At 36.7% G+C, this 10,348-nt stretch overlaps 1 long non-coding RNA gene across 2 annotated transcripts; it reads right to left on the bottom strand.

The window, feature by feature from the left end:
* Window positions 1–6,226: 6,226 nt before the first annotated feature.
* On the bottom strand, window positions 6,227–8,647 carry LOC139196469 (uncharacterized). Of its 2 annotated transcripts, XR_011581405.1 has the most exons (5): window positions 8,428–8,647; window positions 8,185–8,344; window positions 8,011–8,079; window positions 7,421–7,479; window positions 6,227–6,426 (listed from the first exon to the last, which is right to left on the bottom strand). It is a non-coding gene; the product is annotated as an uncharacterized lncRNA (long non-coding RNA). The 2 variants fall into 2 exon arrangements; XR_011581406.1 differs by lacking the exon at window positions 6,227–6,426 and having other exon boundaries at window positions 7,419–7,479; window positions 8,428–8,634.
* Window positions 8,648–10,348: the final 1,701 nt, after the last annotated feature.

A 10,348-nucleotide genomic window follows, 5' to 3' on the forward strand; every position in this document is an offset into this window, starting at 1 on the left:
TGAAGCCATGGAATATGTGCTTGGTTGTAAGACTGTTGTTGATGCTTGGAATAATCTGGTAGATAGATTTACCTCTGTGTTTAAGTCAAGGGTAAATCACCTGAAAACTGAATTGCATATTATTCAAAAAGGGACATACTCAATTGATAAGTTCTTGCTAAGGTTGAAAAACACTAGAGATTAGCTTAATGCCACAGGGGAATTCATTTCAAATAATGATGTTATTATTGCTAGATTGGCTAGTTTACCTAAGGAGTATGCTATTATTCGAAAAGTTATTTTAGCAAGGGAATCTTCCATTTCACTAAAAGAATTTCGTGCTTAATTGCTTGATGCTGAAAAAAAAGATTGAAGGAGATGCTAGTTTGTTGTCTTAGAATTTGTCTGCTTTGTATATGAATGGTTCTGGTTCTGGTTCTAGTTCTAATTCTGGAACTTATAGTTCGTCTGTTTCTGGTTCTACTTCAAATCCTCATAATCACAGTCATGTTCTATCTACAACACATGTATTATCACTCAAGTTCCATACTTAGCTCCACACCAACCTTAATTTCCCATATCATCTCAGTTTTATCCTATGCCTCAACAACCAACACCATTCTATCAATCATCATTTGGTTATGGTTTTGCTGATAACATAGGTGGTTTTTCATCATTTGGTTCTAATTCTCAGCAGCCTAATATGAATGCAATTCAGTATAGTCTTAGGAACTTTAATGGGTCAAAAGGGCAGAATAATTACAGAAACAATGGCGGATATAAGGGCAAGAATTTCAAGAACAATGGTAACTAACTGGTCTGGAAACACAGATACAAGAACTAATGTTGTCAAATTTGCAATAAGAAAAGGCACACTACTACAAATTGTTATCACAGGAATAACAATAATCCTTCTGCAACTGGATTTCTAGTTGAATGTCAATTTTGTGGTAAGAGGGGTCACTCGGCTCTTGAGTGTTTTCACAGAGGGAACTATGCCTTTCAAGGAAATCCTCCACCACCATCTTTTATGAATGCTCAACAGACATCTCAATATGTACCTGCAGATTCTTGGATTGTTGATTCTGGGGCTTCTCATCATATGACAATAGATATGACTAGGTTATCACAGGTTATGCCATTTGAAAGATCTAAGAAGATTACAATTGGTAATGGTACTAATTTGCCTTTTCAAAGTGTTGGTACCACTACTATAAAAACTGATACTCACTCTTTTGTTCCTAAGCATGTTCTTCATGTTCCTCAGATTGCTAGAAGTCTCCTATCTGTAAAGCAACTTTGTGCTGATAACAAGTCTTGGTTTATATGTGAACAAAATAATTTTTTTGTGCAGGACAAGAGAACAAAAGAGATACTGTACCAAGGAAAGAGTAGGCCAAGAGAGTTGTTTCATATTCCAGTTTTCCATAAGCACAAGGGTTTACAGTCTACAGTTGTAATTTTTTATTGCAGGACAAGAGGACAAAAGAGATATTGTACCAAGGAAAGAGTAGGCCAAGAGAGTTGTTTCATATTCTAGTTTTCCAGAAGCACAAGGGTTTACAGTCTGCAGTTGCATTTCCAGAACCCTTGGTAGGTCAAGTAGTGAAGTCTCAGCTTTGGCACCAGAGGTTGGGTCATCCTACCAATGGCATATTGGCTTCTATGTTATAACAATCTAAGATTCCAACTAGAATAGATCATAATCATAGTATCTGTGTATCTTGTATTCAGAGAAAGATGTCAAAATTACCTTTTCCATCTAGAACTGAGTAATGTACCTCACCATTTAAAAAAAAAAAAAATCATAGTGATGTGTAGGGTCCTTCACCTATAAAGTCTCTAGATGGTTACAGATATTATGTATTGTTTGTTATTGAATATACAAGATATGTTTGGATATTTCCATTAGTGAATAAATCAGACTTGTTCTCTGTGTTTGTTAAAATTTTATGCATTTATATTAAATTAGTTTGGAGTATCTGTTAAATGCTTGCAAACAGATAGAGAAGGAGAGTACATCAGTAATATGTTCAAAGAATTTCTTGCTGGAAAAGGTGTAATGGATATGTTGTCATGTCCTTACACACCTCAGCAAAATGGAATTGCTGAGAGGAAACAAAGACATGTTAAAGAGACTGGAATTACTTTGCTTACACAAACTGGGTTGTCATATGAGGTATGGTATTTTGCATGTGCTCATTCAATGTTTCTTATCTATAGAATGCCCTGTAAGACACTAAGTATGGCATCTCCATATTATCTACTGTATAATAAACATCCTGACATACAAAGGTTGAGATTTTTTGGAAGTGCAGTTTATCCATGGTTTAGTCCTTATACTACAAACAAGCTTCAACCTAGATCTGTAATGTGTGTTTTCTTGGGATACTCAATAGGATACGAGGGAGTTATATGCTTTCATTTACAGACTAGAAAATGCATAATTTCAAGGCATGTGTTTCATGATGAGAGTACTTTTCCTTGTAAACAAGTTAATCAAGGTATATCACACTTGGTGGATCAGTCAAATAGAGCTGGGATCTCTTATGTGATTATCCCAATACATGTATCTATAGCTGTGACTCATTCTCCAAATCAAAAACATGTAAGTGCATCTGTGAAATCTCCATTGGATTCTCAACAGTTGTCATCCGTGAGGGAATATAACAGCGATAGTTTTCAACACAGTAATGTAGACATACAAGAAGGGGGTAATTTTGCTGTTCCCACAGAAAAAAACTCAACTCTCTTAAGCAACTCAACATCATCAAGTCCTACTCTTTCCTCTTCAAATGGTACTACTCATTTGCTCCCTATCCTAGATCTTGCACAACTTCAGGTAATCTTACTTATTTCTCCATCATCACATAATTCTGGTGTACATGTGTTATCTAGAAATACTAAAATACAAATTAGACTACAAACTAAAGCAATTTCTAGGAAGAATTATGTTGCATACTATGTTGAATTCCCTATGTTGCATTCTCTTAACATTAATGATGATTTCTCTGGAGGGTTTTCCTTCCTAGCTGATATAATAGACACTGAGGAACCTAAAACCTTTAAGCAATGGCAGTTAGCCATTCAATAGGAGTTTAATGCTTTAAAGGCACAGGGAACTTGGAATCTAGTACCACTACCAAATGATAGAGGAATTATTGGCAGCAAATGGGTGTTCGAGGTTAAAAAAATCATGATGGGACTGTGTCTAGGTATAAAGCTCAGTTGGTAGCACAAGGTTTCACTCAAGAACTGGGCTTGGATTACTTAGAGACTTTTAGTCTTGTGGTTAGGCATACTACTGTCATGTTAATTCTTGCACTAGTTACTCAATTTGGATGGCCTTTGAGGCAATTGGATGTTAAAAATGTGTTTTTGCATGGTGATCTGGAAGAAGAGGTATATATGAAACAACCTCAAGGGTTTATTGATTCAAAATATCCCAGTTATGTCTGCAAATTGGTTAAATCCTTGTATAGTCTCAAACAAGCTCTACGAGCTTGGAACTCAAAATTTACCAGCTATTTACCATCTTTGGGATTCAAAGCTTCTTTCTCGAATACAAGTCTGTTTGTAAGAACTGAGGGTGATAATGTGGTTATACTTTTATTATATGTGGATGACATTATCTTAAATGGTTCAAGTGAGTCAACAATTCAACAAGTGGTAAATGATCTTGCATAAGTGTTTGATCTGAAGGATATGGGCAGATTAACTTACTTCTAAGTATGCAAGGGATTTATTGCATAAAGTTGGAATGGATCATTGCAAACCCACATCCACACCATCCAAACCACATACTTAGCTACTCACTACAAAAGGAGTACCTATGAAAGATCTTACTCAATACAGAAGCATAGTAGGTACACTGCAATACTTGACTTTTACTAGACCTGACATAGCTCATTCTGTCAATTTGGTGTGCCAGTATATGACAAATCCTACTGAGCTGCATTTTCACTCAGTCAAAAGAATCCTAAGGTATTTACAAGGTACAATTATATGTGGTTTAAGATACACGAAAGGCACAAATCTCTTTATCAATGTATACTCAGATTCTGATTGGGCTGCAGACATTAACACAAGGAGATCTATCACAGGCTATGTTTTTTTTCTATGAAATAATCCAATTTCCTAGCAATCTAAGATACAATCAACCGTGTCTCGAAGTTCTACAGACTCAGAATACAAGGCAATAGCCCATTGTGTCACGGATGTGTTTTGGATCAAGTTAATTGTCAAAGATATTCATCAAGTGCTATTGTCTCCTCCTTGTTTACATTGTGTCAATCTATCTATATTGGCAATCTACTCCAATCCAGTCTTTCATTCCAAGATCAAACACTTGGGATACGGATTACCACTTTGTTCGAGAAAAAGTTCAAAAGAAGGATATTATCATTCAATATGTTCCTACTGAAGATCAGGTTGCTGACATTCCAACAAAAGGTCTACATAGTCCAATTTTTATCAAACACTGTCACAACCTAGCATTGGGAGCTTCAGGCATTGCTACATCAACTGCAACTTCTGTCACACAAGTAGGAATCAATGGTGATTTGGAATCTGTAGAACATAACAATGGTCAGCTCCAGCACCAATCTCAGCTTCATGAACATTCGCCGAGTTTGAGGGGGGGTAATAGCTGACACTTGTCAAATACTTAATGAATGGGTTAGTTGAATTAGTTGGAAGTGTTGTGAGAAGAATAGGTAGTTAAGGGGTAGTTTTGTACTAATAAAGAAGGTTGAAATACTATATAGTCTGAAATGTAATGCTTTAGAATTCACTTACTTTTCCTTGTATAAACAATATAGTTGAAAGATATTAATTCTCTCTCTCTCTCTCTCTCTCTCTTTGCTTTCCCGCTCATTTCTTTAGCCTTCATCTCTATTATCCACTTATTCTTCTTAGAGCTTTAATACGTCTGGCATTGCGACGTCCGCATTACTCAATTCCTTTTCAGTTCCAAAACCTGTGTTTGAAACGGAGGACTGTTGCGCTTCCCTTTGGAAGAAACGGTCCTACGACCGTCTCAATCTTCACTTAGCAAAAAGGTACTGCTCTTTGCCTCTCATGTCGCACTCTTTCAGGACTTCCATCTTCATGTCCAAAGACGATTTCATCGCCTACTTGGATGAGTATGTCTCACGGTTTAACGTCCACCCTCGATACTGTCATCATGTGGATTCCGCTATTTATGATGAATATGAGGAGTTATGGGAGCTGAAGGTGAAAAACATGGCGTCTGCTAGTAGTACTGATGCTCGTCCAGACGATCGAGTACGAATACTACTCTTCAGAATTCTTGGTTATCGTAACAGAAGAAAATAGCCATGCTATTATCCCGGAGGACTTGCCTGGACTTGAGACATTCACAGGAAAGTTGTTCATTCACAGGGAAAGTTCATCATTGGCTGTGGAAATTCTGGTATGGAAATTACCAACGGCCTTGCTGACAATGGAGCGCATGCATCCCTTGTTGTTAGAAGCCAAGTAAGAACACTATATATTAATATATATACTAGAATTGATATTTAATCCGAATTTTTTCATATATAAATAATTATTAAAAAAGCACAAAGTGTATATATATATAATTATTATTAGCATTAAAAAAAATTTCATTTTGCATTTTTATTAGGATCCGTTAACACGACACTTAAACGACACGAAATGGATTTCGAGTCAACATGATAACTAATCAGGTCGTTATCGGATCACACGATAAGAACTCGTTAATAATAGGTCCTTAATAGGTTTACACAAATATGACACACAAGTAATCCATTTCAACACGATAAGAAAAAAGTTATTTAATTTGATGATGTTACTGCAGTCCTATTAGATTAGGAATGTGATCGTGTAAATCCTATTATATCTGGGATATCTCTTAGACTAGATATTATCCTATTAGAGTTGTAAGTCTCTTAGGGTAGGAATTTATATTCCCTACTACTATAAATAAAGGCATAATGGGGTGAGATAACACACACCTCATAATTACACCTCTCTTTTCTCCTCACCCCTCTCTCTTTGTCCTTTATATGGTTTAGTAAATTAGGCCTCCAAAACGTTATCAACACGCTCTTGACGCTGCACTACAAAGAGTTTGATCTTTAATCAGGAGAGTATTACGTTTAAATCATTGTTTTTATGATTAGTTTATTATTTTATTGAATTGATCTACATGCTATTAATTAAATTAAATTTTTCTTTGTTGGACGTGATACAACACATTGGAGATATATGAACTGACACACCCCGTCCCGAAGGAGGGCATGCTGGCCGTCACGTGAGAGTGACGTAACCATTTGCACAGTACGGAAGCTTTAATTAAACAATTTATAAGTTGATACACCCGAAGGTGAGTCCTAATTTTGTCCAATCTGTCAGAACACCGTCGAATTCCTCGTAGTCACCACACCTTTGTGATTCCTGAACCTGGAGGGGCGCAAAACCAAAATTGAGTGGGTCAGTAAAACAATTCTTTTCCAAATCCAAACATTTCTCAAAACGTTGTAACCCCTCTCCGTAAAACCTGTATACTTTCCCAGAAATGTAAAATATAAATATACATATATATTCTCAAAACTTCATTTTTACTATCTCAACATTATCTCTTTATCAATCATGCCATGCCATGTCATCTCAACATTTCTCATATTAATTATGCCATGCCACATCATCTCAACAGTAATAAGGTATGAATGCATCAACATAATCATATCAGGTGCAAGAAAGTAATCAACCGTAGGCCCTCTAATAGCCCTATACGGTTGAACCTAGAGCTCAAAATCTATCATTATCACTCTACCGGAGTCACCTCTGTGACCCGTCCGGCCTTCTGCACGCAAGTTACGCTCTAGTGCTTCTCATAAATCATCTGTGCACATAATCTAAGGTCACCCACCAGTCGGAATCTCACTAACACTCTCGCGACTGGTCTGTCGTACCCACTCCGCGTGGACTGTACGACTAGCATCTACTTGGATCCAAGGCGAGCGTGCGATGCGGTGAATACTATAAGCACTAAACCATGGTGCAGGATTTGAGCTCAATATATATCATCATCATCATAACAGTAATTAAATACTCATCTGTGCGTCCACCGCACCATTTCATACATATGCATCATAAATCAATTCTTACATGTGCGTCCACCGCACCAATTCATACATATGCATCATAAATCAATTCTTACCTGTGCGTCCACCGCACCAATTCATACATATGCATCATATATTAATTCATGCATGGCATTTCAACTCACATTTCTATATACTTTTCATATCAATTCTATGCATGGTATTTCACTTCCCGTTTTTCCACATAACTCATATGCATTTCATTTTAAACATAATTTCATGCATTTTCAATTTCTGGGAAAACGTTAAGTATATATATATATATACGGAAAACAAAACTGCCCACTCACCTGGAGTTCGTCCAACAACTCCCTAGCACCACACATCAAGGCGTCACGACGATCGCCGCCTAGAATAGTAATCAAATCCAACCTCAGAATTCATATCGATAGAATATATAACTTATATAAAATACGTCACTACGTAGTTCGATCCGGAAGATCTGCCACTCAGATTTTAAATCCATAACTTCCAGAGGTCCACAATATATCTCTAGGATAACATCCTAAAATTTCATTACCATCCAACGGTCGGATCATCAATTCACATTTTCACCTAAATGTGAAAACTATAAAACGTTATTTGAACACCTAACCAACAATCTTCAATAACTTTCTCATACGGTGTTCAATTTAGGTATATGAATATACCACAGTGATCTACTCGACGTCACGGACGTCGACATATTTTTAAAATAATTTTATTTTTATTTTTTATTTTTACTGTAGCACCTTCTTCTTCCTTGGGTCGCCGGACTGGTTTTTCCGGCGGCCGTTTTCCGGGCAGTTTTTCAAATTGCCATAACTTTGTCATTTCTCAACGAAATCAAGTGATTCAAAAACGAAAGTTGTAGCCCTTGAAGAGAAAAAGATAATGGTACCTTCCACAACACCTAGTTCGCCGTGGTTTGGCCGGAAACTGCCTCGAAAGCCTCGGAGGTCGCCGGAAACTGGGTATTTTTCAAATGAGTATAACTTCTTCAATACTCAACGAAATTGAGTGAAACAAAAAGGAAAGTTGTAGTACTTGACGAGACGAAGAAATTGATACCTACCTCGACTCCTAACTCGCCGGGGATTCGCCGGAAAAAGCCTCGAAAGCTCCGGCCAAACTTTGAACTTGTCGATCTCCGTGTTCTTACGTCCAAAAACTTCCAACGAAGCACTCCGAGCTTCCTTGGGACCTCACTAAGCTCACTATGAGCTTGGATTGTCCTAAAAATCAACCAATTCAAAGCTCATGAACAGTACACTTTCATGGGGAGTTTAGAATCTAGGTTTTCCGAAGTAAAACTTACCTGAAATGGATACCAACGTGATCGTGAAGTCCTCAGGATTCCAATGGTGGTCTCAAACTTGACGTTGGTATAGATTTAGGGTGGTTTTGGTGGTGGTCCGTGTGAGTTCGAAGGAGAGAGACAGAGAGAGTGAGAAATCGTGAAGGAGGAGAGAGAAAGACAGTGAACGGGAAATGAGGAGGGTTTTGAGGGATGTGGGGATCCCACGTGGTCCTTATTCCAATCTCCAAACACCAAACTTTAACATTTTAACCTAAAAATCTAAGTTCCATCCTTATTAAATTCCATTTTATTTTCAAACTTAGGAACCTAGATAATTAGCAACCTGAGCTTCACAAATTTAGTATTTCTTAAGGGCAATTTCGTCCATTCACAGCCACGAATATAATAATTTGGAACGGGCTGTGACATGAAATGACCATGAATGATCTTCTACAAATTCAAAGGCTCAATTGTTTTCTACCAATTAGGTTCTTTTAAAATAAATTAAGATATTTGAAATGACCATGAAGCATAAAAACATTCCCCATGATGCATGAACCGCCTACATTTATATTTTCCTTCCGATATATATATATATATATGTATATGTATATGTCTATATGTATATATATGTATATGTATATATGTATATGTATATGTATATGTATATGTATATGTATATGTATATGTATATATGTATATATATGTATATATATTCATATAATTGTCAATATATATATATAAATCGCTATGTAAAAGAATCTAAATGAAATAGAAGTGTAATATTTTTTTTTTGGGTTCGAAAAACCTTAAAAAAATAAATAAATAACGGGGGTTTTAAATGTTGGAAATGTGCCCTAAAACCAATCATATGATGATACTTTACGGACATTTCAAATGTTAAACTAATCTAGTTTAACATATAAAGGGCAAAGATTATTGTTTGAGCCGTCTCATATAAATGTTATATGCTTAAACGATAAAGTCCAAGGAATATGTGATTGGAAGAATGCAATCTAATGAAGTTAGATTAATGAGACCATTCTTTCGTGGACACATCCTAAATGTTCCTGATCATAGGATTACCAATTGGGCATTGACAGTCCGTTAAGATCAGTACGTACTGTGTCTTCTCTCAGGGAGAGTGACTAGTCTCGAGTCATTGGTGTGTGTGACATCAAGACAAGTACGTAGGTGCTCAATAAGAGAATGAGTTCACTGAACGTGATCAACGAAGAGTTCTTATATTCCATGTCACATGAGAACTCATGGTTGGGATAATGCAAAGTAGTCCTTTGACTTGAGGCATCACAGTTGTCTTGTGGTTAAGTCCTTAATCTTTGATTATGTCTAATTCACCCCCTCGGGGTGTCACGGCATCGTTGGGGTTAAGCCACTTAGCTATGGAGACAAGTGAATGCGCAACAAGGGATCTCTAACCTTCAAACAGTTGAGGGAGAATACTCTATGATATGATTTGGAATCTCTGGCCAGAGTATGAATGAGATTGGGGAATGCGTTCCAAATCACATTCAAGGAAATCATATAAGCAAACGATTCACATTGGATAGTAGACATGAGTAAATAAACTATCATACCAAACAATGTGGTCAAGAGTATTAGATTAGAGAAGGACCGTATTGCATTTGTAATCCCGAACTGAATAGGTTCTCTAACCTCTTCTGATTAGCTTGGGTAACCATGACATGCTGCTAGGCGTCAACCATGGTTTGTGGAAGCCCTATACGTGTATAACCACTAAAGGGAGAATTGAAAATTGTTTCAATTCACAATCGATGTAAAAATGGTTTTAATCGCCCACTGCCTCGCTAAAAGGAACCTAATGGATCGCACACCATAAAAGGTGGAGATTGAAGATTAAACGGAAATGAGTAAGAATGATTAAATGGTTTAATCATTTATTTATGGCAAGGATTAA

The sequence above is a fragment of the Malus domestica genome, chromosome 01 (genome assembly GCF_042453785.1).
Source record: "Malus domestica chromosome 01, GDT2T_hap1".
Lineage (NCBI taxonomy): Eukaryota > Viridiplantae > Streptophyta > Magnoliopsida > Rosales > Rosaceae > Malus > Malus domestica.